At 39.3% G+C, this 26,995-nt stretch overlaps 1 long non-coding RNA gene across 1 annotated transcript in view; it reads right to left on the minus strand.

Moving 5' to 3' along the window:
- Positions 1-557: 557 nt before the first annotated feature.
- LOC123379212 overlaps positions 558-26,995 on the minus strand; it is a 51,035-nt gene continuing 24,597 nt past the window's right edge. The window contains exons 2-3 of the long non-coding RNA XR_006583424.1: positions 1,525-1,656; positions 558-1,381 (exon numbers count right to left, since the gene is read on the minus strand). This is a non-coding gene — a long non-coding RNA (uncharacterized LOC123379212). The remainder of the gene's footprint in view (positions 1,382-1,524; positions 1,657-26,995) is intronic.

Consider the following 26,995-nt stretch of genomic DNA (forward strand, 5'->3'; position numbering starts at 1 on the left):
CCTCAAAAGCTGAATGCCGGGCACCAACGTTATGGCAATCTGCTGTGGAAAGTATGTTCCTCAAGTTTTGAAGGACTGGGAGAGCTCTAAAGTGTCCGAGAGCTTGGCCCAGGGAGGGAAAGGGGGATTAGCACTGGCTCTAAGAGATGGAGAACACAAACTTCAACTGCACTGCTCCTCTATGCTTTTTTTTAAAAGGTATTGTCACAAATAACAATAATTTTTAAGGCACTGCTCCTCTATGTTTTTTTTTAAAGGTATTGTCACAAACAACAATAATTTTTAAGGTAGAAGGGGGGTTCATAAGAATTCACTATATTTTTCCTCTGATGTGCATGTTTAAAATGTTTCATAATAAAATATTAAAGTAGTTAAAAGATGATGTGTGCCTCTTGATGAGAGGAAGACAGGGTCAACTTGTCAGTGTTTTAATTTGAGAATAATAAAAATTCTAAAGAAGAGTTGCATGAATATACCTATGACCAGATATTCCCTCTTTTAATCATTTGTCCCTTGGCCTCCTTTGCTCACTCAAGCTCTCTATGTACAGATAGATGGATAGAGAAATAGATTTTTTTTTTCGAACACGTAAGGGCAGGTTGCATATAACAAAGCTGTTTACCTATAAATACTACAGTTTCTATAGTTTTAAAAAAGATATTGTCTTATATACACACAGTACACATAAACACAATAAATTTAACATTGCCTCAGGATAATATCTAATGTCAACTTTTACACCAATGTCTATGAAGGTATTTTCTCTGCCATCCAGAACATGACCCAGTAGGATACTTGTATTTGTTTTCCAACTTTCTAGGCATCATCACAAAATTGTCAGAATCATGGATCAGCCACTGTGCCTGGATCATCCCCATCTATTGCTCCTGTGGCCGTGGTCATGTCCTGCCAGCATGGGAGAAGAAGGCCATTTTCCTCAGGCCACCCTCTCCACTGTCCCAGTTTTTGTCTTTAAGGACAAAATGCATTTCATCAAATCAGCAAGATAGTCTTCTGTCTCCTCTGAGAAGGAAAATTTTTACCAAAGAACTGTTTCTGTACAATTAGAGAAAATTAATTAGTCCACATGCTACCACATCCTCTGAAGAAGATGGTCTCTGTTCTCTGTTTATCATAACCAACGGTATTATTTCCAAACATATTTACTCTTCTAATTCCCTTCTGTTTGTGCTGTGTTTGTAGTTTTGTTCAGGGAATCTCTGAAGTTTGGGCTTAGAGGAAGGAAGGAGTCCTCTTCAGTCCTTAGAAGTGACCAGGGGCTGGGAAGGAAGTTGACTCTGGCTTTGCTCTTCCTGCCAGCTCAGAGGTATGTAGACAGAGGAGTAGGCAGCAGGGAGGCTGCTGGGTCTTGTTCACCCTCCTGGATAAAATGAAAGATGAATAGTTCTCAATAGCTCTGTTCACAGCTTGAAAAACTTCCCTTGTTTTCTCACCCCACAGAGGGAGAGAAGAGTTATGTGAGAGGTACAGGTGTTGAAGTATGTACATAATAATATTGGTCACCTGGCTATAGGATTCTGTGTAGTCAAGGTGGAATGAGGGCGGTTAATCAATATCCATTGTCTTGTCTCCTTTCCTGTCTCATCGGGAAGAAACCAACAAGATGGGAAAGCAGTCTGGGAGGCAAAAGAAGACCTGGAAAAGCAATTTGTATATGTTGTCATGTAGTACTCAAGTTACTTTCCACCACTGGAGTGTGAAATGGATTCCAAGCTTGAAGCATAAAATTGACTCCTGGCCTGGGCCAGCTCTCCCTACCTCCTCTCCACTTCCCCAACAGCCCAGCCCTAAAGTCGGTGAAGGACAGGACATGGCTTTTTGAATTTTAGAGATGGTCTCCAGTATCACTAAACCCAGAGCAATATACACACTAGGTGAGAGTTTGTATGGTAGGTAATATTGCTGTGCTGAATTCTGGGCTGGTTCAGAGCACAATTTAAGATTAGGGTAAATTCACTTAAGAATCTGCCTTGTTCTGTGGTATTAACCTGTCTGGAAAGCAAACTTTAAACAAGACAAATAGATCTCCCTTTGAAGTGGGCATGCTAGGAAAGGAAAGCCCCTCCCAACCAAGTCTCATCAAGGTACCCAATTTGATGACACATTGCTAGGCTAAGGTATTACCCTGCTATCAATGGCAGAAGTATTCATGGTGCAACCTCTCTGCCTGGGAAAAAATGAGGCAGAAAGTGAGAAACTAGTTTGGACTTCAGCAAACAAGGAGGAAGAAAGAATAAAAAGGGAGAATGATCCAGCTGGTTGGAAGGAATGGGAATGTTCCCGTTTTCCTCAACTGTGTTCCTACACACACACACACACACACACACACACACACACACACACACACACACATATCCTGATCCAGGTCCCATCTTCCTGAGGCTTATTTAAGCACTGTGAGCACAATGATGCCATCCTAGAGGAAATGTACAAGGATCCTGCCTCTGAGCACAAGATAATGTTTATAGAAATATTGTCAAGCATGCATGGCTCTTTCCTCAATCTGAGGAAGGCAAACTTAATGTATTCCTTCTGGCCACACTTGATAACAATGTGTAGGATATGCACACAGTCATGATCAGGGTTGAGGCACTGCCTTGTGATTTTCAAGCTCTTGGTAGATCCCTGGTAGATCTCTAGAGACACCTATAGTTCATGCAACATAGGTGAATCCTGCACTTTGCTCCCCAAGTGCAGTGGTTCTACAAATTGCCTTGGACCCTGACCCAATGCTTTGAAGCCCAAGTAGTCAAGGATACCAAACAGGTCATCATCTTCATGTATATCCATTTCATCTGGATCAAAGCCACAGACTTGCATAAGGAGTGTCTGCAAGCAAAGAAGCTATCAAAGGGATGAGACCGCAAAGAAGGAGGCAAAGGTGACTCATGGGGCCCAATGAGAGGTAAAGTGAAAGGAACATTTTGAGCCACCTGCTGTACCACCACCAAACTACAGGCCTGGGATGAGAAGGTAGAACCGTGTGGCTGATCCTGTCTCCAACACAGTCCCATCACCCTACCCAAGCACTCAATTCATGGGCCTAGAACAGCAAACTTTATCTGTTACAAAGAGTACCGGTCTTACAGAGGAAGCAAAGCCTACAAATGGGCAAAATTAATTTCAACTGTTAATAACACAGCAAAGAATATTTGACATCCCTCGTTTATCTGATTCTCATAACTTAAAGTTCAGAGAACCTGAGTTGCCCAATGAATGAAAAATCCAGTGCTAGAGAAACTCAGATGTGACTGTCAGTCTGGGGATCTTTGCCATGAATCCACAGACCAACGACACCTAACCAAGGGCTAAATGGCTAGTCTGGGGACATATCCAAAATTTATCTCTGGTTCCCAGGTTTTTAATTATCTCTAGAGATACATAGGAGATGAAGCAATCAGACATGACTGAAAAACACAGGAGGCTAGTAAGAAGGGATCCCCTATTCTTACTCTGCTTCTATCACTATGTTTCTCCTTTCCAGGATCTATCCCATATGAAAAAGCAGGAGGGCAAACCTCATTAGCTGAATAATGAAGGAGCTAGTGCTCTTTTAGAATCATGTTTTCAAATTCTTTGTGCCTACACCTAGAGCTCACAGTGTTCCCCAGTGTTTCCAAGGGTCATTGTTCACTTTGTCTAGAGTTGTGCTCCTGGAGGTGCTATTGATATAGAATACGATGAGAATGAGGTCCTTAGAGTGACAGAATCCCACGCCCTACACCCTACACCTAATAAGAGGTCAATCAAAATGCATGAATGGATTGGTAGCTTAGAAGGAGTGGCTCTGGTCTACACATTTTTGGAGGCTGGTGTTTTAACGTTATAACTTATCAAAAGTTATGTTGTAACTTGTCAAAAGTTATGTTGTAATGTATAACTCGTCAAAAGTATGTTGCTGTATTAGGGGCGCCTGGGTGGCACAGTCGGTTAAGCGTCCGACTTCAGCCAGGTCAGGATCTCGTGGTCCGGGAGTTTGAACCCCGCGTCAGGCTCTGGGCTGATGGCTCAGAGCCTGGAGCCTGTTTCCGATTCTGTGTCTCCCTCTCTCTCTCTGACCCTCCCCCGTTTCATGCTCTGTCTCTCTCTGTCCCAAAAAAATAAATAAACATTGGAAAAAAAATGTAAAAAAAAAAAGTATGTTGCTGTATTAATTTATAGTTCTCATAAGTTTATTAGTCATTTGTATTTTTTAGTGCTTATTTATTTTTGAGAGAGAGAGAGGGAGAGAGACAGAGTATGAGCAGGGGAGGGGCAGAAAGAGAGGGAGACACCGAATCTGAAGCAGGATCCAGGCTCTGAGCTGTCAGCACAGAGCCTGACACAAGGCTAGAACTCACGAACTGCAAGATCATGACTTGAGCTGAAGTCAGACACTTAACCGACTGAGCCATCCAGGTGCCCCTAGTCATTTGTATTTTTAAATTAATTTCTTGTTTATTACCTTTAGCCTATTTTTCTATAGAGCTACTTGTTTGCTTGCTTGCTTGCTTGCTTGCTTTTTACTGTTGATTGACAGGAGTTTTAGAATTTTAACTTTTTGTCTCTTCTATGTTTCAAATATTTTTCTCAGTGTCATTTGTAGTTTAATTTTGTTTCTGCAGTATTTTGCCATGTAAAAACTTCACATTTTTATGTGTCAATTCTGCCAAACATATCTTTTTGGCAAGGTTAAAAATTCAGATAGTTTTGAACACCAGACAGATCACACAAATAAGTGAAATAGTCCAGGAGAGGACTGGGTAAACTGGAAAGCAACTTTTTCATAGTAGGCAAAAATTATGTATTTAAACAAAGGGAGAAAACTCCTAAATTATGAACATGGCTGAGCAGGTTTTCACGTGCTCCAAGAGCTTTGGTCACATCCTTGATGGAAGGCTGTGCACAGTCATGCTGGGCTTGATTCTTCGAAAGCATACTGCAGCTCTAAAATGAACCTTGAATGACTAAAAGGAAGATGTTACTTGCCCCAGTTAGGACTGGCCATTCCTCACATGTCCACTTTGTGGAGAGGTACTTGTTGTTTGTCCAACCTTGATGCTCGGTATAGCAGGTGGAGCAACATGAAGGAAGCTCACCAGTAAATATCCCCAGAAATGATGAAATTGCCTTATCTGTTTGTGCTGATTATGAGTAAATACCTCTATTCTCCCTCCCTTGTATACCCACTCTTTCACCTTTTGCCTAGCTAATTTGTACTCCTTCCAGTCACATCTTAAGACTTCCTTTAAGCTTTCCCTGACCTCTCCCTGTCACCCCACATCCCATCTGTTTTGTTGCTCCTCACATGTTCCCATAGCAAATTGCATTTTCCACGTCACAGCATTTATCACTTCAGAAGATAACCATCTATTCACCTATCTACCTCCCTAACTACATCACATGCTACTTGAGGCAAAGACAGCTGCCTATCTTGTTCACAATTATATTCCCAGCACCTAGCCTAACACAAAGTAGAAGCTAATATTCATTTGTGGCATAAATAAGTAATGTGTGTATGGCTCTATAGTAAGTACTGCATCTGTCTCACATTTTCATTCCGCACAGGAATTTAGAAGGCATGCTGGATTAAAAGTTTTCTTCCATACTGAGCCAAGAAATGCCTCTGGTTGGGCAGTAATATGGCCTATGTCTCCAACAGAAATACGGAGAACTATGAAAACAAACATGTGGTCATTTGAATCTATCTCCTTGTTAGCTAGGGAGAGCTCAATTTTCATTCCAGAGAATTATCCATGTTCCTCTTATTGTTTATTTATTTTGTTTTAACTTGAAAAGGAATCAAAATGCTAACATGGAACACAAACTGCTAAACAACATCAAGGGGTGGGGGCAGGGAGGAAGAGATGGAAATAGAAAAAAGCAGTAAAAATAAACTGAGTAAAACACCATTTCAAAACATAGTCTTATTCTGAGACAACAGGAAGCTATCTGACTTGTTCTTAAGATGTAAAACATTTCACAAGTTTGTTGAACTTCAAGAGAAAAAAAATAAAAGCAACTTCTTGATTTGAATCTAGACTTTTTCTTAACTCTCAAACAAAACAAAATACTACCTTTCTTTTTCCTCAGCAGGGATCTCAGGAGAGGGGGGGAGGAGGGAGGGAGGAAGAGAGAGGGAAGGAGAGGGAGACAGAGAGGAAGGAAGAGGGAAGGAGGGAAGGGAAAGGGGAAGGAGAGGAGAGGAGAGGAAAAGAGAGGAAAGGAAGAAAAGAGAAAATATTGAAATTTAGTTTTCTTGAATAAGATTATGCTGTACAGACTAAATATAAATGCTAGGAAACTGTGAAAAGATTGGATGAACAGACTACCAGCTTCAGAATAAAAAGAAAACCTTTAGCTGTTAATCTTAATGATTTTTTAAATGTTTTTAATGATTTTAGAAGGAAAATGATCCTTCTTTACTCAAGCTGAGCAGTTAATACTGTAAGTACTTCAGGTGTATCTATATTGTTGACCCCTTCCCACTCTCTCCCTACCCACCCCTCGCATGCGGGAGCGCGCGCGTGCGCCCACACACACACACACACACACACACACACACACACACACAACTTGTTACCACCATAGTCCCCATTGAAAAGACGAATCTCAGGCAGCACGTGATGTCCCTTTCCTGGCCATAGCTGACTGAATCAAGATCAACATCTCCCCCCACTATATCAATCAAATATAACCTCTCAAGTTGAAGTAACAGACACTGAAGTTAATTTGGCTTTAATTCATCCCCATTTATGGCCAGAATAAATTTTTGCTGTTCAAATCACTAATTTAAGCACTATTCCATTGCGACATAGCAAAGAAAGAAAGAAATAAGGCTGCAGGAGGAGTGAAGGAGGGGAAAAAGAAACATACTAAGGATTTACAGAGTTGAAATAAATGTACATTAACCCTCAATGTGTTCCCAAAGTGATTCAAAACATTTTGACCTATTGAAAGTCAAATCTTGTTATTGGGATTGAAAATTTATAGATACTGAAAATATGTACTACAAAGCAATTTACTGGCCTTGAAATTTCTAAAATGGGTTTCCACAGCCTCAATAAAGAAATGTACTACATCAGTTAGCCATTATGAAACTATCCATGAATTTTGAATTTAAGTACAAATCAAGATAGTAAAAAAAAAGAACTCTATTACCAAGCCATCAAAAAGAATGAAATCTTGTCATTTGCAACATTGTGGGATGGAACTAGAGTAGACTATGCTAAGTGAAATCAGTCAGTCAGAAAAAGACAAATACCATATGATTTCACTCATATGTGGAATTTAAAAAATAAAACAGATGAGGGGCGACTGGGTGGCTCAGTCGGTTGAGCGTCCGACTTTGGCTCAGGTCATGATCTCACAGTTCGTGGGTTCGACCCCCGCATCAGGCTCTATGCTGACCTTTTGCTCAGAGCCTGAAGCCTGCTTCAGATTCTGTGTCTCCTCTCTCTGCCCCTCCCCCAACCACACTTTGTCTCACTCTATTTCTCAAAAATAAATAAATGTAAAAAAAGAAAAAGAAAAAAAAAGAAATAAAACAGATGAACATAGGGGAAGGAAAAAAAGAGAGAGAGGGGGAAACAAACCATAAAAGACTCTTAACTACAGAGAACAGAGGGTTGCTGGAGGGGAGGTGGATAGGGAAATGGGTTAAACAGGTGATGGGCATTAAGAAGGACACTTATTATGATGCACACTGGGTATCGTATGTAAGTGAGGAATCACTGAATTCTACTCCTGAAACCAATATTCCACTGTATGTTAACTAACTCGAATTTAAACAAAAATTAACTTAAAAATAGCTGCATTATAAAAAATCATGTTCATTCATATCAAACTCACTCTCTCTGTGAGTATGAGGCTTTCTTCCCTAGTAAAGTTCATTCTCCTTGGAGTTTCTTTTCTTTCTTTCTTTCTTTCTTTCTTTCTTTCTTTCTTTTTTTTTTTTTTTTTTTTTTGGACTTATTCACTACAGAAGGACTTATTCATGTAACACAAGGACTTATTACAGAAACTCAACTTTTTTTTATGTTTATTTTTGAGAGGGGGCTAGGGGCAGAGATACGGACACAGGATCCAAAGCAGGCTCTGTGCTGACAGTACAGAGACTAATGCGGGGCTGGAACTCATGAGCTCGAGATCATGACCTGAGCCGGGGTTGGGCGCTTAACCGACTGAGCCACTCAGACATCCCTCAACTTTTTTTTTAATTGAAAAGATACCCATGTCCAAATAATTAACAGTAAACAGAACTGTAAAACACATATCTCAATATTGTCTAGACTATCCCCAAACCAGAGAATAAGGTATTTTCTGCCTATAAATCCATTGAAAGCTTCTCATAGCCACCAGGAAAGAAGTGCTCAGAGAACTTAAGTAGACATTCAAGGCCTGCAGTGGCTCTCCCTTGCCCACTTTCCCAGCTTCCACTCCCACCACTGCCCCACATCTCCCCATTCCAGTCATGCAACCATGTTTATTTCTCCAGAGCCAAGTCTCTGAGCTTCTGCAGAGGCTGTTTCCTTTGCCTGAAGTTCTTGTTCTCCTCCCGTGTCTGGCAAATTCCTCTGCTCTTAAGACTCTGTTCTAGTTTTACTTACTCTGAAAAGCCTTCCTTTATTTCCTCAGGTAGAGTTTACTCTTTCCTCTGAGCTCCCATTTTCCAATCCTTAGTTACAATATTTATTACATCGTGGTGTAACCATTTTCTCATCTGGCTTCTCCACTTGACTGAGAGTTCTTTGAAGTTAGAGACCACCATCTTATTCATCTTTGTGTATAACAACAGTACCAGGCATGTAGGAGTCACTTAATAAGTCTCAGATGAGTGAATGTCCAGTAGATTGTAAATATTTGCTTAACAACATCCAGCAAGAAACTATCAGAGAGAATACAAGAAAACAAGCCTCCAGTGGACTTTTTCCTATATACCATTCTGCATATTGAATAATGTGGCTTTTATTCCAAGAGCATACAAGTCTAAACCAGGCACATTATTTATTAAGATGCATAAGGATCTCTGGAATCCCTGGTGGTGAAACATGTATGTAGCACATGCTATTTAATATGATGTTAAATATTTAAAACACATTCAAAATTAGCAATGTGAACAGCTAAATGGAAGAAATTAAGTGGCTTTAACAGTTACTTAAGGACATTTGGCACTGTCTGGAGTCATTTTTTGTTGTCACAATTTGGGAGATGGAACTACTACTATCACCTAGAGGGTAGAGGGCAGGGGATATTAAACATCCCACAAAGAACACAATGGTCCCTCACAACAAATAATTACCCAGCCCTAAATATCAGTGATGCTGAAGTTGAGAGACCTGTTCTAACCCTTTTACCCTAAGAAAGTATGTATGTATATACATATATATGTATATGTGTATATACATATATATATACCTAGTATATAGGTACCTATATACTAGGTATATATATATACCTATGTACCTAGTACCTATGTACTAGGAAAGTACAACTTCTGTGTATAATTACAAAACGTTGTACTCTGACCTGAGGGAAATGTCAATCTCAGGGAAAAGAGAAGGGCTGGGTTTTTGTGTTCCACATTTGATCAGGAGCAATTTGAACTCTGCTAAAACAATTATGTGATAATAATCATTATACTCAATCTCAGAAACACTTTGATGAACTATTAATAACATCAAAGTATTAATGCTGATAAAATGGATGACGACTTTGGAAAGACTCACTAAACCACTTAGCAAGGTTACAAGATTACCAACCTTTGTAACATTTTGGCAATGCATACAAGGCTATAGTTTAAAAACCAGGAAATACATCAAAGCAGAATCAGAAAATACAAAAGTATTCTAAATGAAGACACCTAAGGATACCTAGTCACCCAGACCCCAGAAATACATCAGTAATCTGATGAAGGGGACAATAATCCAACCATACCTACTTTATTTCAGTGACACAATAGCAATATGATAAAAAGCAAATTTCCACTTCTGTCTCCAGCTTCTTATTGACAGTATTTTGACTATCTAGAGGTGATCTTCACTTAGATTTCCCTTTGCCTATACAAAATCTAACATTTCAAACACTGAGCTTATCATTTTCCCATGATAAGAGGAAACATCTGCATCATTTTCAACGGCATCACCCAACTTCTGAGCACCTGGGCTCATAATCCTGTTATCCTACATTTCACTGTCTGTATTTCAGCCTCACTATCAAACTACCTTCTGGATTTGTATCATGCAATGTCTTTTAAATTTGGTCCTTTGTTCCATGTATTCCCCTTTATGTCTGATTTTAAAGCCACTACCTTAGGGGCACCTGGGTGGCTCAGTCAGTTAAGCGTCTGACGTCGGCTCAGGTCATGATCTCACAGTTCATGAGTTCGAGCCCCACGTCAGGCTCGGTGCTGACAGCTCAGAGCCTGGAGCCTGCTTCACATTCTGTGTCTCCCTCTCTCTCTGCCCCTTCCCTGCTCATGCTGTGTCTCTCTCTGTCTCAAAAATAAATAAACATTTAAAAAAATTCAAAAAAAAAAGTCACTACCTTAATACAGATCCAAATTACCTATGCCTAGATTTCTGTTACAACTTCAGACGGTCTCTTACCTTTAGTGCTTCCCCGATCCCTCTCTTTCATATGATACTGTAAGAGCAACAACCACAACAGTACTAATGACAATTCTAGGCTGTTGTAGCTTGGGTGTTTACAGCTGAAGGTTTGAGGTCAGATTGCCTGAATTTCAAGCACTCAAGTATGTAAGTCATTTAATGTTTATAAGAACCCAGTGAAGTAGCTACTTTCATTACCCCCATTTTAAAAATGAAAAAACAGGGGCACCTGGGTGGCTTAGTCGGCTGAGCATCGACTCTTGATTTTGGCTCAGGTCATGATCCCAGGGACAAAAGATTAAGCCCTATGTTGGGCTCCACGCTGAATGTGGAGCTTACCTAAGATTTTCTCTCTCTCTCTGCCCCTCTACCCCACTTGCTCTCTCTCTTCCTCTCTCTAAATTAAAAACTAAAAAATAAATGAGAAAACAGAAAGTAGAGGGTGGAAATCACTTGCCCAAGGTCACACATCTATTAAGCAGTAAGCCAGGGTTTGGTCCCAGTCTGACTCCACAGCCTGAGCTCTAACCACTATACACACTGCCCATCCTCCAGCCTGTTATTACTCAAGTCTTGGTAAGTCCTACATCCATATACCATGAGGCCACAGTCCCTATAACCGGGTCCTATGAACTCAACTTATTTTGTCTTTCTGTATCACTTTTGCATGTAAGAGGCTAGTCACCTTTATTTTATTTTGTATGTGGCAGTGAATTGTTTTGCAATTGTCCTCAAGTAGCTCCATTCATTTATATTTTTGTATGTGGCAGTGAATTGTTTTGCAATTGTCCTCAAGTAGCTCCATTCATTTATATTTTTGTCTCTTCACCTAGGCTTCAGTTAAGAGCTTTGTTATTCTTCTACATTCTTCCAAAATACCTGGTATAACACCCATGAGCGTTAAGTGCTTTAGGACTAATCTTTTAATTACTTACATGAAAACCCTTTTCACGTAAGACATACAATGAATATAGGTGAATACCTTATTCTAGATATTACAAATATAAAAAATCAAATTGAAGATTTTCTAACAGAAAATCAAAGCAAGCTAGATTTGGAGATCCTGAAAACAGCACAAATTTTAAAAAGCTTAACTTGTTAATTCAAAATATAGAGGCTGAAAAATAAGAGACTTAATTCTCCCAATTAGTAAAACTGGCCTAGTCATTTCAGAATACTGCCCAGCTTGGAGCATAGAAGTTCCCAATTCTTTCAGTCCATATGCCACTGAAACTGCAGCCTAGATTGGAAGGAAGTAGTGGTGGACAGTTCTTATTTTTGTAAAATAGCAGAATTTGGGCAAGAGTGCTGGAGAGAATAGAGACTAACACCTTGCCCCACTCAGTATGAACTATCACCGACATGGGTCCCATTTAGAAATCTTTAACTGGTATAACAACCACAACAAGTCATTATCATAGGTCTTTGATTTGGCTTGTCCATCTTCAGAAAAGGGCAACACACAAGAGGCTTAGCTTACTAATTAACGTAAGCTCAGGCTTGTTCATTGCTTTAATAATTTGCTACTTGTTGGGGCACCTGGGTGGCTCAGTCGGTTAAGCGTCCGACTTTGGCTCAGGTCATGATCTCACAGCTCGTGAGTTCGAGCCCCATGTCGGGCTCTGTACTGACAGCTCAGAGCCTGGAGTCTGCTTTTGCTTCTGCATCTCCCTCTCTCTCTGCTCCTAACCCACTCGCATTCTGTCTCTGTCTCTGTCAAAAATAAATAAACATAAAAAAAAATTTTTTAAAATAATAATTTGCTATTTGTCTGTCTGTGAACCTAGAACAGACCTGGCTCATACACATTCAATTTGTTAAATTGATGGGTTCAGAAATTTACTACTGATATTATTTATTTATAAATTTATTACTGATATTACTGATATTTATTACTGATATTACTGATATTTATTACTGATATTACTATCTATCTATATTGGATTGACTATTTAAGTGGTTAAAACCAGGTCTTTAGAGTCAACTGTCTGAATCCACATACCTGCTGCTTGTCTTTGGGAGAGTTACTCTACTCAACTTTTTAGAGTCCTGGCTTCTTTACCTGTAAAATGGGCCTAAGAAAAGTAACTACCTTCCACGGGACTTTTGAAAGGATCAAAGTAGAAAATAAATGTTACATACTTAGTATAGTCTTCCACATATTAAGTACTTTAAAAATTGTAGCTATTTTTGAGTGCCTACTCTATGGTCAGGCATTATACCAGTTATTCTCAATCTTATCATGATTGACATTTTGGGCCAGATAATTCTTTGTTGTGAGTTGTCCTGTGAATTGTAGCACATGCCTGGCCTCTACCCATCAGATATCAGTAGCACCCCCCAGTCATGACAGGGGAGCAAAATCAGCCCTGGTTGAAGCTAGTACACAAAACTGAGCTCTTAACAAATGTTGTATTAATCCTCAAAATACTCTGACAAGGTAGTATGTCAATGCTATTACCTCTACAAGTGAAGAAATGGCGGAGGAGAGGTGCGTGGGGCATGGATTAAGTGGGTGATGGACATCAAGGAGGGCAATTGGTGTGATGAGCACTGGGTCTTGTATGTAAGTGATGAATCACTAAATTGTAGTTCTAAAACAAATATTACACTGTATGGTAACTAACTGGAATTTAAATAAAAATTTGGAGAAAAAAAAATAAGAAATGGCAGCTCAAAGACGTTACCAACTTGCTCAAGGTGACCCAACCTGCTGAGGTTCAGCTGACCCCACAGTGTTGACTGCATTACATCTCCCTTATGTAAGTGATACTTTTCTTCATGCCTCTCCCTTGGCTTCTCACCCACAAAGGCACTAGCTGTAGGCAGAGGTCACAGGAGGACCGTCAGAGGATACTAGTGAAGCTCACTTCTACAGAGTCATGAGATGATCTCAGGAATCCTCACCTCATACCCATAACCCTTGAGCCACAGTATTTCTATGCAGAGCAAAAAGTTTTAGTAAATCCCAGTAGTGGGTAAATAAGCAAAAATGGTATTATTCTAAAAACATGCTCAAGAATGTGAACTAAATATATATATAGGGACTCATCTTTAATCCCCCCCACCTTAGTTTCCCTGTCAAGTCCCTCTCCAAGTGATAGACACTCTTCCACTCAGCTTCTCCTTTTTGTTCCTATGAATTCCATCTTATCCCTGGCTGTCACTATAGATAGCCCTTGCTCAAAATGTTTCAATGGCCCTCCCTGTACCTGTAAAATGAACTCCAGTTCATTCATCATCCTGCTGCCAGACCAATGTTCCACAGTAATTAACTACACCAAGTTACTGCCCCACTACAAAAGCACTACTAATAAATCTTTGTTTTCTGAAGCATGAAGTTTAAATTTCATGAGTTGACATTCAAAGCCTTTAAAACACTATCTCTCTGTACCCCTTGATATGCTCTCCCTCCGGAACCCCCTACATCTCCCCCAAACTCCTCACTACCCTACCAATCGACCAAGGGCAACCCTTGCTTCTCCTGCTCCTCATCCTGTGCCTTCCATGTTCAGCGATGCTCTCCCTTCTCTATGCCTCTGTCAAAATCCTGATCATTCTTTTAGGTCTAGCTCAGGCTAAAGCCCTTCCACAAAGCATTCTCTGACTATTGCAGTTTCATCAAGACCTTTCTCTTTAAAGATGTTCACAGCCCTTGGGGCACCTGGGTGGCTCAGTTGGTTGAGCGTCCGACTTTGGCTGAGGTCATGATCTCGCAGTTGACGAGTTCAAGCCCCGTGCCCGGCTCTGTACTGACATCTCAGAGCCTGGAGCCTGCTTCCAATTCTGTGTCTCCCTCTCTCTCTGCCTCTCCCCTGCTCATGCTCTGTCTCTATCTCAAAAATAAAGATAAACATTTTTTAAAAATTAAAGATGTTCACAGCCCTGGCAGTCTATCCTACAACACCTAGCACTTAACTCTCTGGGATCTGCTGGAGTTTCATATTTGCCCCAGTGGATTATAATTCTGTTGCATGCTGTTACCATATCTTAACCATATGGGCTGTGCTCACAGAAGGCCCTCAGTGAGTCCCTACAAATTAACTCCATGGAAGCCTCCTGTTGGTGGAGGACTAAAGACAGTCCTTCGCAGAAATACATACTCCTGATCGTAACTTTACATCTCGGGCTCCACCCTACATGAGGTCACCTCATATGGTCTACTGCTCCTTGGAGGCACAATCACAAGCACACCAGCTTTTTGCAGACTCATTTTCAGCCTGAGTCCTCTGTTGGCCCTTAGCTTTCAAGACTCCTGATCTCCTTTTCTTATCAGCACACCTTAACTTACTTCTGCATCATGGTGTTTGATACTGACCTTCTTCCTTGGGAGTAAACCCATATCACTATTCTGAAGTTAGCTCTTTATGGCCTTATTACTGGCATCTCTGGAAATGGAAATTCTGGCATCATTTAAGCCAATGATTCCCAGACATAACTGAAGATAAGATCACTTACGAGGTTATAAAACATTCGGATTCCTGGGCCCTGCTCCAGACCCTATTGCATCAGAACGTCCAGGATATAGGTCCAGGAACTGGAATGTTTAACATGCATACTAGGCGATTCTTACATCAGAAGAATCGAGGAAACACTGGTCTAAACTACTGAGTAATGTTTTACCAAGTGATCTAATGAGAAATTCAGGCTAAATTGCCGATCAGAAATTAGGCATCCTGAAGAAAGAAATCACTGATTTCAGGAGCTTAGCATCATTCTTCCTTATCAATTTCCACTTTTCCAGCTATTAATATAAGCAAGTATGTTCTACTAAATGGACCTCTAATATAGACACTAACTGTGTGACCTTGAGCAAGTCACTTAGGACCCCTGAGCTTCAATTGTCCTCTTATAGAAAAAAGAGAGGGTTGGGTCAGACCAGTAGTTCTCTTTGATGGATATACATAAGAATCACTTCAGGAGTTTTTAGAACATCGTATCCCCAGGGATTCTAATTTAATTGATCCAAGTGATCATGTTATTTAACTGAGGTTAAAATAAAGTGAACTGGGTGATTCTTAAGATGACTTCCATCTCTGAAATAACTCTGATTTAATAACTCCATAATTTTTTAATTCTTGTGCCAACTCTCGACATTTATTTCATGCTGTATGTAAAAACATATACACTCTTTATTCCACATTTCTTTCAATAACATCTTTGTTAGGTATTTGATGTTCATGTAGGAAAGAGACTGAATAATTGTAACATATTCTTATGAATTATTGCTACCATGTAAAAATATTCAGGAGTGTAATAAAGTCTTTTAACATCTGTAGGGATATGTGCAGAGCAACAACCTAAGCTGCTAATTAAATCAAAGATCAAGGTATACCTATCCATTCCTTCAGCATTTCAAGTAATAGTTTTTAAAACTTTTTTAATGTTTACTTATTTTAAGAGAGAGAGAGTAGGGGAGGAGCAGAGAGACAGAGAGAGAGAGAGAGAGAGAGAGAGAGAGAGAGCATCCCAAACTGGCTCCGCGCTGCCAGCACAGAACCCAACACGAGGCTCCAACCCACAAACCATGAGATCATGACCTGAGCTAAAACCAAGAGTCAGAGGCTCAACCAACTGAGCCATCCAGGTGCCCCTCAAGTGATGTTCATCATTGAGTGCCTGATCTCTATCAACCCCTGTGCTAGTTACTGGGGGATACAGCAGGATACAAGAAACACAGTCCAAACCCAAGTGGAAAGATAAACATTGTTACAAATGTTACAAATGTGATTCGAATTACAAGGGCATACAGAGAACTACAAGAGGGCATAAAGAGGATTTAACCTATTCTGTGCAGACAAAGCCTTGAAAGAAGAAGTGAGAGTTAAGGTGAAACCTGGTAAATGAACTAGAATTACGTGCATGTGTCGGAGCAGGGTAAAGGCATGTTGGAAGGGACTAAGGTAGAAGGAGCTTGGAGTGCCCTAGAAACAGAAAGAAGATCAAAGAGGCTAGAACTAGTAAGCCAAAGGGAAAGTGGCACAAGTGAAAGATCATGTAAGAAAGATTAGAATTTATTCTAAAATACCAAAGTATGAGAGTTTAGACTTTATTCTGAGGGCATTGGATATTTCAAGCAGGGGGCTGAAGTGATCTGATTTACGCATTTGAAAGTGCTTGGAATGCACAGATGGTAGAGATACTTGAGTGAATATGGAGAATACAGGCTACTCTAGTAGTCAGGGAAAATATGATGGACTAAAATGGTGTTTGCAGAGAGGGAGAGAGGTGAATAGATTGAAGATATCCATCTGAGGAGACTCTGAAGGGTTTGGTGATTGATGGGCGGTAGGAGGTAAGGAATCAATGAGTCAAGGTTTCAGGCTTAAGTAACTGGGTGAATGGCCATACCATTTACTGAGATAATCAACCCTGGAGAAGGAGCAGGTTCAGTGGGAAATGGGAGTTCAGTCTGGGACACAGTGAGTGTGAAACACCTGTGAGTCAACTAAGTGGAGGTCTTGATTAAAATGGGTCTGCAACTTAAAAGAGAAACCCATACTGAAGTTACAAACTGAGAGTTGTTAGCATACAGATGATAACAGAAGTCACAGAGGTAGATGAAGTCATCAACTGTGTCAGGGACTATGGCAGGTGTTAGGGCAATAGATTCACTGCATTCAAGTGACTCAGAGTCCAACCAATGCAAACATGAAAGACCAAGGCATGAATTTAATTCAACTTCCATGAAAACTATCCTGAAAATCCCTATTACTAATCCTAGTAGGTATAACTTTCTCTGTTCTACTCTGGAAGTTTATGTCCCAATTCAAACCAAAACTAGAAATTCATCTAAAAGTAGATTAGTCTATACTTTATCCTAATCAAGTGGGCTTCAACCAAGAGTGTCTCTTAAGCCACTAGGAGATCATTTAAATCTTAAAATTAAAATTTACAAGTTGAAATACATTTATATTAACATCACACCCTTTTAAATACTACTGAACATGAAAATCCAGGGAGCAAATTGCAGATTTTGTGCTTGGTCAATCTCATGGTAATGTGAACTTTACAGTTTACAGGGCTATGATCACAAAGCCAAGGTCTGTTAGGCCTGTGCCACATGCAGATAAGTCCACAGTCTAAGGGGTTCTGCTTTTAAAATGTACTTTGTAGCTTAAAAGAGCACTGCACCCAATAGCTAAGCCTTCTGTTTGAAAGTTCACTTGATACCAGGAATAATTACCAATAAACATAATGGAGATTGACATTTCTGAAATCTGACCCTTCTCCAATTTTTTCTTTCCTCCCTCCCTTCCTTTCTCTTTCTTCCCCCACTTTTCCCTCCTCCCTTCTCTCTCTGTCTCTTCATCCTTTTAATCCTCCCTCCCTTTCTTCCCTTTTCTCTCTTTTTTTCAGTTGTCTTTCTTTCCACAAATAGTTTCTGCCTCAAAGCTTTTATGGAATGAGACAAGGCATACATATATAATCTGCACACCACATACAACAATGTTAAGTAGCTCCTCTATGCAAGGCACTTTGACAGAACCACAGACTGGTATCAGACATGAAAGAGACCCTCTCCAATTAATTGACCCATTAAACAAATCAAGAAAGGGGAAACTTCTGTTCCTCGGATGTTGTTGAAAATCATCTTAAGGTTTATTTGGTCATCATGTTAGGCTTCACACAACAATGACAGACATTCTTTTGTATTATTTTATGAAGTCAGCAAGTCTAGAACTATACCGACCAATACATTTAGCCACTGGACACACGTGGCAACTGAGCCCTTGAAATGTGCCAAGTCTTAATTCAGATACGCTGTAAAGTACACAATGGATTTAAAGACAATATGCTTTTTAAAAGATGTAAAATATCTCGTTAATAATGTTCATACTGAGTACATGTTTTGAATGTATTGGGTTAAATGAAATATACTATTAAAATTAATTTTACCTTGTTTCTGTTCACTTTTTTTAATGTGACTACTAGAAAATTTTCTATTAATTGTATAGCTCACATTTGCGACTCTTAAAGTTCTCTTGAACAGAGCTGTTCTAGAATAACAGTGCCTATCTCATATAAGGTTGTTTATTGGTTAGCTAATATTTCAGGCCTAATACTATAAGTTCCTAAGTTTATCCAACATTTATAGATAAGAAAATTCATTCACAAACAAAAAAAAAAGAAGTAGATCACACATCCTAGGGGGCCCATGCTGAGAATTTACTAGCTCAATAAGGCCAAAGAATTTAATGATTTGTCCAAGGTCACATAACTGATTAGTACAGAGATGATACCAGGACCCAGCATTATTTGCTTGTTGACCTTTTATCATAGAACAGTTCAATGAGCAAAATTATGAAATGGTTTTTAAAGGCTGCAAAACTGATTTCAGTTGAATTGAACAAATATTTGAATGTCTTATAAATGCCAGGCATTGTGGTAGGCAGATTGAAGGGCTTAAATTGTTTCTTAAATTGTTTTTTTATTTTAAATCCAGTAGAGTTAACATACAGTGCTATATTAGTTTCAGGTGCACAATATAGTGATTCAACAATTCCATATGTTTTTCAATCCTCATCATATGTATACTCTTCCCTGCACCCACCTCCCCTCTGGTAACCATCAGTTTGTTCTCTGTAGCTAAGTGTCTGTTTCTTGGTTTGTCTCTCTCTCTCTTTCTTTTTTTCCTTTGATCATGTGTTTTCTTTCTTAAATTGCACATATGAGTGAAATCATAGTATTGTCTTTCTCTGACAGAGCTATTTCACTTAGCATTTTACTCTCTAGCTCTATCCATGTTGTTGCAAATGGCAAGATTTCATTCTTCTATATGGCTGCATAATATTCAAATGGAATAATATTCCATATATACATATAAATGGAATGTATATATATATTCATATATATTATGAATTATATATATTCATATATATATGAATTAGTGTTTTTGTACCGGGGGGGTAAATGATCAGTAATGTGATTACTGGATGGTAGGGTAGTCATTTATTTATTTATTTATTTATTTATTTATTTATTTATTGAGAGAGAGAGAGAGAGAGAGAGACAGAGACAGAGAGAGAGAGACAGAGCGTGAATGGGGGAGGGGCAGAGACAGAGGGAGACACAGAATCCAAAGCAGGCTCCAGGCTCCAAGCTGTCAGTGCAGAGCCTGACACAGGGCTCACACCCACCACCCATGAGATCATGACCTGAGCTAAGTCGGACGCTCAACCAAATGAACCACCCAGGCACCCCTGGGTGGTTGTATTTTTAACTTCCTGAAGAATCTCTACACTGTTTTCCACAATGGCTGCACTAGTTTGCCTTCCCACCAATAGTGCAAGAGGGTTCCTTTTTCCCCCCTTTTTACCAACTGTTGTTGTTTCTTGTGTTTTCTTTTTAGCTATTCTGACAGGTGTGAGGTGATACCTAAATGTAGTTTTGGTTTGCATTTCCCTGATGATGAGTGATGTTGATCATCTTGTCATGTGTCTGTTGGCCATTGTCTCATTTTCTTTAGAAAATATCTGTTCATGTCTTCTGCTCATTTTTTAACTGGGTTATTTGGTTTTTTTGAGTGTTGAATTGCGTACATTCTTTATAGATTTTGGATACTAACCCTTTACCAGGTATGCCATTTGCAAATATCTTCTCTCATTCAGAAAGTTGCTTTATTAGTTTTGTTTCCTTCACTGTGCAGAAGCTTTTTATTTTGATGTAGTTTATGTTTTCTTTTGTTTCCCTTACATCCAGAGACATATCTAGGAAAATGTTGCTATAGTTAATGTCAGAGAAACTATTGCCTGTGCTCTCTTCTAGGATTTTTATGCTTTCAGGTTTCAGTTAGGTTTTTAATACATTTTGAATTTTTGTGTATGGTCTAAGAAAGTAATGCAGTTTCATTCTTTTGTATATAGTTGTCTAGTTTTTCCAGCACCATTTTTTGAAGAGACTATCTTTCTTCTTTCAAATGTTCTTTCCTCCTTTGTCATAGATTAATTGACCATATAATTGTGGGTTTATTTTATCTGTAGTGTTCCATAGATCTATGTGTCTATTTTTGGACTAGTATCATACTGTTTTGTAATATTACTTGGCCTGGAATTGTGATATTGGAGGGCTTAAGTTTTATCACTTTAATGCCTGAGGAACTTCCCTTAAGTTCTAAGTGAAAAACACAATTACTTTCATTCCACTTTTCTCATATTCATGACTCAAATATGATTACATCTGTGTGGGCATGTTTTCTTAATTTCAAAATTCTAAACTGAGTATTTGATCAATGTAAAAAATAAGTCATTAAAAATTCTCTAAAACATAATTATACTTAATAAAAACTAATTTTGACTTTAAGAAATACATATTAAATCCATTACTAAATTTTTTCCAAAAATAATCTTGTTTATTTTTATTATAATTTAAAGCTAAAAACTGAAATACATTATTTCCTTAAAGGGCCAGATTTTGATATCTGTTATTACCATTATATGGTCATGTGGCTTTTAAATGTTCACCTGTAACTAAATAGCAAATTTTCAGTTTTTACAGACAATTTTTCTAAATATCCTTGGTGAGTTTATATTAATTGCATTTTATTCATTCTAATTTTTGGTTGTGAGTGTATTAAAGGAATTAATTTAATGACTTGCTTTAAACCTCTGAAGATAGTTGCTTAATTCTCTTTCTATAACATCTTGGCTTTATCTAGTTGTCATTTAGGTTATCAACAAGGAAACTCATCCTTGTAAACTTGGAATAAATTCTGTTTTGCTATGGTTTTCTTCCAGTTTGGTGATGGAATCAATTTGTTAATATTTAGTTAAATGTTTGTATCTATATTTTTTTAAATCAGGTTTTAGTATTTGGCCATACTAGCTTCACAAATCTTCAATTTATTGCTATTGAGTTGCAAGTAATATTCTCTTAAAAATACTAATTGCACTTACCCCTCATAGCATTGTTGTAAGAATTAAGTGAGTTAAAATATGTAAAGTTCTTACATTAGTGCCTGGTCTATAGTGTTAAGTGCCAGTAAATTAAGCTGTTGTTATTTACATGCACACATTCAAATGCAAAATATGAAAGCAAGTTACTTTAGTGGTGCAGTTGGATTAATCATTCCTGATTACTTTTGAGTGGTTTCATTGGAGTAGATAAATGAGAACTCATTATAATCATTGCTTAAGTGTCTCATCATATTTTGTTACTAGGAAGAAAAATTAACACTACACATAACATTTCCAATTACATTCATTTGGTAATAAAAATAGATTATAATAAACAATTGATCTTGAAAATAAAGATTATAAATAAATCTTTTTTCTATTCCAATGACATCATCCTTATTACCTCCAATTTGTTATTCAACTTAATTTTATATTAGAAAAACCAATAATTCCAATAAATAATAGAAATGCCTGGCAAAATTATGTTATCTCACTCTCTCTGCTATAAAAAAAGACCCTGAAATCTTATTACATACACATGATCCTTTGCTATTAAGTACAGAAACCCTAGAATTCAACTGCTTTCCAGTTGCACAATAAAAATGACAAATACATTTGCAATGTGTGGACTAGTCTATTCTTTCTGACTTTTCTTGTCCCTTCTACATATTGTGTTTTTCAAATACATTAATTACAGCAACACAGAATTTTTTTAAGAAAGCTTTTAAGTTGCTTTTAAAATCTAGGTTATATTTTCCTAGAAGTCATATTGGTGTATCAAATCTCCTCCATTGTACCTGAAACACTTTGGTTGATTATTTAAAAACCCACACTCATAATTTGTTTTGGAGGCTCTAGGTTCTCCCAGGAGAATTTTATTTTTTAAATATATGCCTTCTTTCCCCACCAACCTGTCTTTTTTCCAAATCCCGGCTGTTACAAGTATAATATTCTGGTTGGTTAGAAAATAGAACTATTTACTTGTACTTTTGGCAAACATTTAATAGTGATCTATGTGCCAGAAGAAATAGGCACAGTCTCTGCCCTCATGGAGGTAAGCTAAACAAGTAATCACACAAATAAATGCATAGTTACCAACCACTGTAAATGGGAAAAAGATAAAGGGAGCCTAATTTAAATCAAAAGGTCAGGAAAAATATCTCTGGATCTTACATTTAAACCAAAATCTAAAGAAAGGAATAGGAGTTAACACTGAAAAGAATGACAGAGTACTCTGCACCAGAATGAGTAAAGGTCTTGGGGTGCTGGGCAGATTGCTTTGTTGTAAGAAAAAAGCCAATTAAACAAGAGTATATAGAAGGAAACGAGTGGTGGAAGTGAGTCTACAGCCATAGGTGGGACCTTGTAGGTCATGTAAAGGATTTCTTATTTTATCAAAGTCATTAAATGGTTTTGAGCAAAAACAACAAGAATGATGATGACAGTTAGCAATGGCAACCATTTTCCAGTTGCCATGTTAAGTGCTTTGAATGATTTATCTCCTTTAGTTCTCACCCAACTCTATGTGGTAAGGCTATTTTCACCTCCATTTTACAGGTGAAACTGAAGTTTCAAAGGATTTGGTGATTTGTCCAGTAAATAACTCAGCTGGAATTCAAGCTTAAGTTGAAAATAACTCATGGGGTATATGGCTATATTAGGTACCATATGTGGGTGTATCGTAGTCAATAATCCCATGAATGATAAAGTTGTATTGTTCATGAAAGCAAAACATGCCTAAAATGATTAAGGAAACTGTGATATATCAACCTAGTGGCAGACATATAAGCAAGAAAAATCATAATTATATGAAATACATATGTATGTAGACATTGTTGGTACATGAAAACCCTATAGGAGAGGTTTGCAAGATGGCGGCTTAGGAGGACGCTGGGCTCACCGCACGTCCTGCTGATCACTTAGATTCCACCTACACCTGCCTAAATAACCCAGAAAACCGCCAGAGGATTAGCAGAACGGAGTCGCCGGAGCCAAGCGCAGACGAGAGGCCCACGGAAGAGGGTAGGAAGGGCGGCGAGGCGGTGCGCGCTCCACGGACTGGCGGGAGGGAGCCGGGGCGGAGGGGCGGCTCGCCGGCCAAGCAGAGCCCCCGAGTCTGGCTGGCAAAAGCGGAGGGGCCTGACGGACTGTGTTCCGACAGCAAGCGCGACTTAGCGTCTGGGAGGACATAAGTTAGCAGCTCTGCTCAGAAAGCGGGAAGGCTGGAGGACAAAGGGAGGGAGAGCTGCTGAGCCCCCTGACGACAGAGCTCAGTCTGGTGGGGAACAAAGGCGCTCGCCAGCGCCATCTCCCCTGCCCATCCCCCAGCCAAAATCCCAAAGAGAACCAGTTCCTGCCAGGGAACTTGCTCGCTCTGCGCAAACACCCAACTCTGTGCTTCTGCGGAGCCAAACCTCCAGCAGCGGATCTGACTCCCTCCCGCTGCCACAGGGCCCCTCCTGAAGTGGATCACCTAAGGAGAAGCGATCTAAGCCTGCCCCTCCTGCCCCCGTGCACCTTGCCTACCCACCCCAGCTAATACGCCAGATCCCCAACACCACAAGCCTGGCAGTGTGCAAGTAGCCCAGACGGGCCACGCCACCCCACAGTGAATCCCGCCCCTAGGAGAGGGGAAGAAAAGGCACACACCAGTCTGACTGTGGCCCCGCCCACCAACTCCAGTTATACACCACAGCACAGGGGAAGTGCCCTGCAGGTCCTCACCACGCCAGGGACTATCCAAAATGACCAAGCGGAAGAATTCCCCTCAGAAGAATCTCCAGGAAATAACAACAGCTAATGAGCTGATCAAAAAGGATTTAAATAATATAACAGAAAGTGAATTTAGAATAATAGTCATAAAATTAATCGCTGGGCTTGAAAACAGTATACAGGACAGCAGAGAATCTCTTGCTACAGAGATCAAGGGACTAAGGAACAGTCACGAGGAGCTGAAAAGTGCGTTAAACGAAATGCATAACAAAATGGAAACCACCACAGCTCGGCTTGAAGAGGCAGAGGAGAGAATAGGTGAACTAGAGGATAAAGTTATGGAAAAAGAGGAAGCTGAGAAAAAGAGAGACAAAAAAATCCAGGAGGATGAGGGGAAAATTAGAGAACTAAGTGATACACTAAAAAGAAATAATATACGCATAATTGGTATCCCAGAGGAGGAAGAGAGAGGGAAAGGTGCTGAAGGGGTACTTGAAGAAATCATAGCTGAGAACTTCCCTGAACTGGGGAAGGAAAAAGGCAATGAAATCCAAGAGGCACAGAGAACTCCCTTCAGACGTAACTTGAATCGATCTTCTGCACGACATATAATAGTGAAACTGGCAAAATACAAGGATAAAGAGAAAATTCTGAAAGCAGCAAGGGGTAAACGTGCCCTCACATATAAAGGGAGACCTATAAGACTCGTGACTGATCTCTCTTTTGAAACTTGGCAGGCCAGAAAGAATTGGCACGAGGTTTTCAGGGTGCTAGACAGAAAAAATATGCAGCCGAGAATCCTTTATCCAGCAAGTCTGTCATTTAGAATAGAAGGAGAGATAAAGGTCTTCCCAAACAAACAAAAACTGAAGGAATTTGTCACCACTAAACCAGCCCTACAAGAGATCCTAAGGGGGACCCTGTGAGACAAAGTCCCAGAGACATCACTACAAGCATAAAACATACAGACATCACAATGACTCTAAACCCATATCTTTCTATAACACTGAATGTAAATGGATTAAATGCGCCAACCAAAAGACACAGGGTATCAGAATGCATAAAAAAAACATGACCCATCTATTTGCTGTCTACAAGAGACTCATTTTAGACCTGAGGACACCTTTAGATTGAGAGTGAGGGGATGGAGAACTATTTATCATGCGACTGGAAGCCAAAAGAAAGCTGGAGTAGCCATACTTATATCAGACAAACTAGACTTTAAATTAAAGGCTGTAACAAGAGATGAAGAAGGACATTATATAATAGTTATGGGGTCTATCCATCAGGAAGAGCTAACAATTATAAATGTCTATGCGCCGAATACCAGAGCCCCCAAATATATAAAACAATTACTCATAAACATAAGCAACCTTATTGATAAGAATGTGGTAATTGCAGGGGACTTTAACACCCCACTTACAGAAATGGACAGATCATCTAGACACACGGTCAATAAAGAAACAAGGGCCCTGAATGAGACATTGGATCAGATGGACTTGACAGATATATTTAGAACTCTACATCCCAAAGCAACAGAATATACTTTCTTCTCGAGTGCACATGGAACATTCTCCAAGATAGATCATATACTGGGTCACAAAACAGCCCTTCATAAGTTTACAAGAATTGAAATTATACCATGCATACTTTCAGACCACAATGCTATGAAGCTTGAAATCAACCACAGAAAAAAGTCTGGAAAACCTCCAAAGGCATGGAGGTTAAAGAACACCCTACTAACGAATGAGTGGGTCAACCAGGCAATTAGAGAAGAAATTAAAAAATATATGGAAACAAACGAAAATGAAAATACAACAATCCAAACGCTTTGGGACGCAGCGAAGGCAGTCCTGAGAGGAAAATACATTGCAATCCAGGCCTATCTCAAGAAACAAGAAAAATCCCAAATACAAAATCTAACAGCACACCTAAAGGAACTAGAAGCAGAACAGCAAAGGCAGCCTAAACCCAGCAGAAGAAGAGAAATCATAAAGATCAGAGCAGAAATAAACAATATAGAATCTAAAAAAACTGTAGAGCAGATCAACGAAACCAAGAGTTGGTTTTTTGAAAAAATAAACAAAATTGACAAACCTCTAGCCAGGCTTCTCAAAAAGAAAAGGGAGATGACCCAAATAGATAAAATCATGAATGAAAATGGAATTATTACAACCAATCCCTCAGAGATACAAACAATTATCAAGGAATACTATGAAAAATTATATGCCAACAAATTGGACAACCTGGAAGAAATGGACAAATTCCTGAACACCCACACTCTTCCAAAACTCAATCAGGAGGAAATAGAAAGCTTGAACAGACCCATAACCAGCAAAGAAATTGAATCGGTTATCAAAAATCTCCCAACCAGGGGCGCCTGGGTGGCGCAGTCGGTTAAGCGTCCGACTTCAGCTAGGTCACGATCTCGCGGTCTGTGAGTTCGAGCCCCGCGTTGGGCTCTGGGCTGATGGCTCAGAGCCTGGAGCCTGTTTCCGATTCTGTGTCTCCCTCTCTCTCTGCCCCTCCCCCGTTCATGCTCTGTCTCTCTCTGTACCAAAAATAAATAAACGTTGAAAAAAAAATTTAAAAAAAAAATTCTCCCAACCAATAAGAGTCCAGGACCAGATGGCTTCCCAGGGGAGTTCTACCAGACGTTTAAAGCAGAGATAATACCGATCCTTCTCAAGGTATTCCAAGAAATAGAAAGGGAAGGAAAACTTCCAGACTCATTCTATGAAGCCAGCATTACTTTGATTCCTAAACCAGACAGAGACC

The sequence above is a fragment of the Felis catus genome, chromosome C1 (genome assembly GCF_018350175.1).
Source record: "Felis catus isolate Fca126 chromosome C1, F.catus_Fca126_mat1.0, whole genome shotgun sequence".
Lineage (NCBI taxonomy): Eukaryota > Metazoa > Chordata > Mammalia > Carnivora > Felidae > Felis > Felis catus.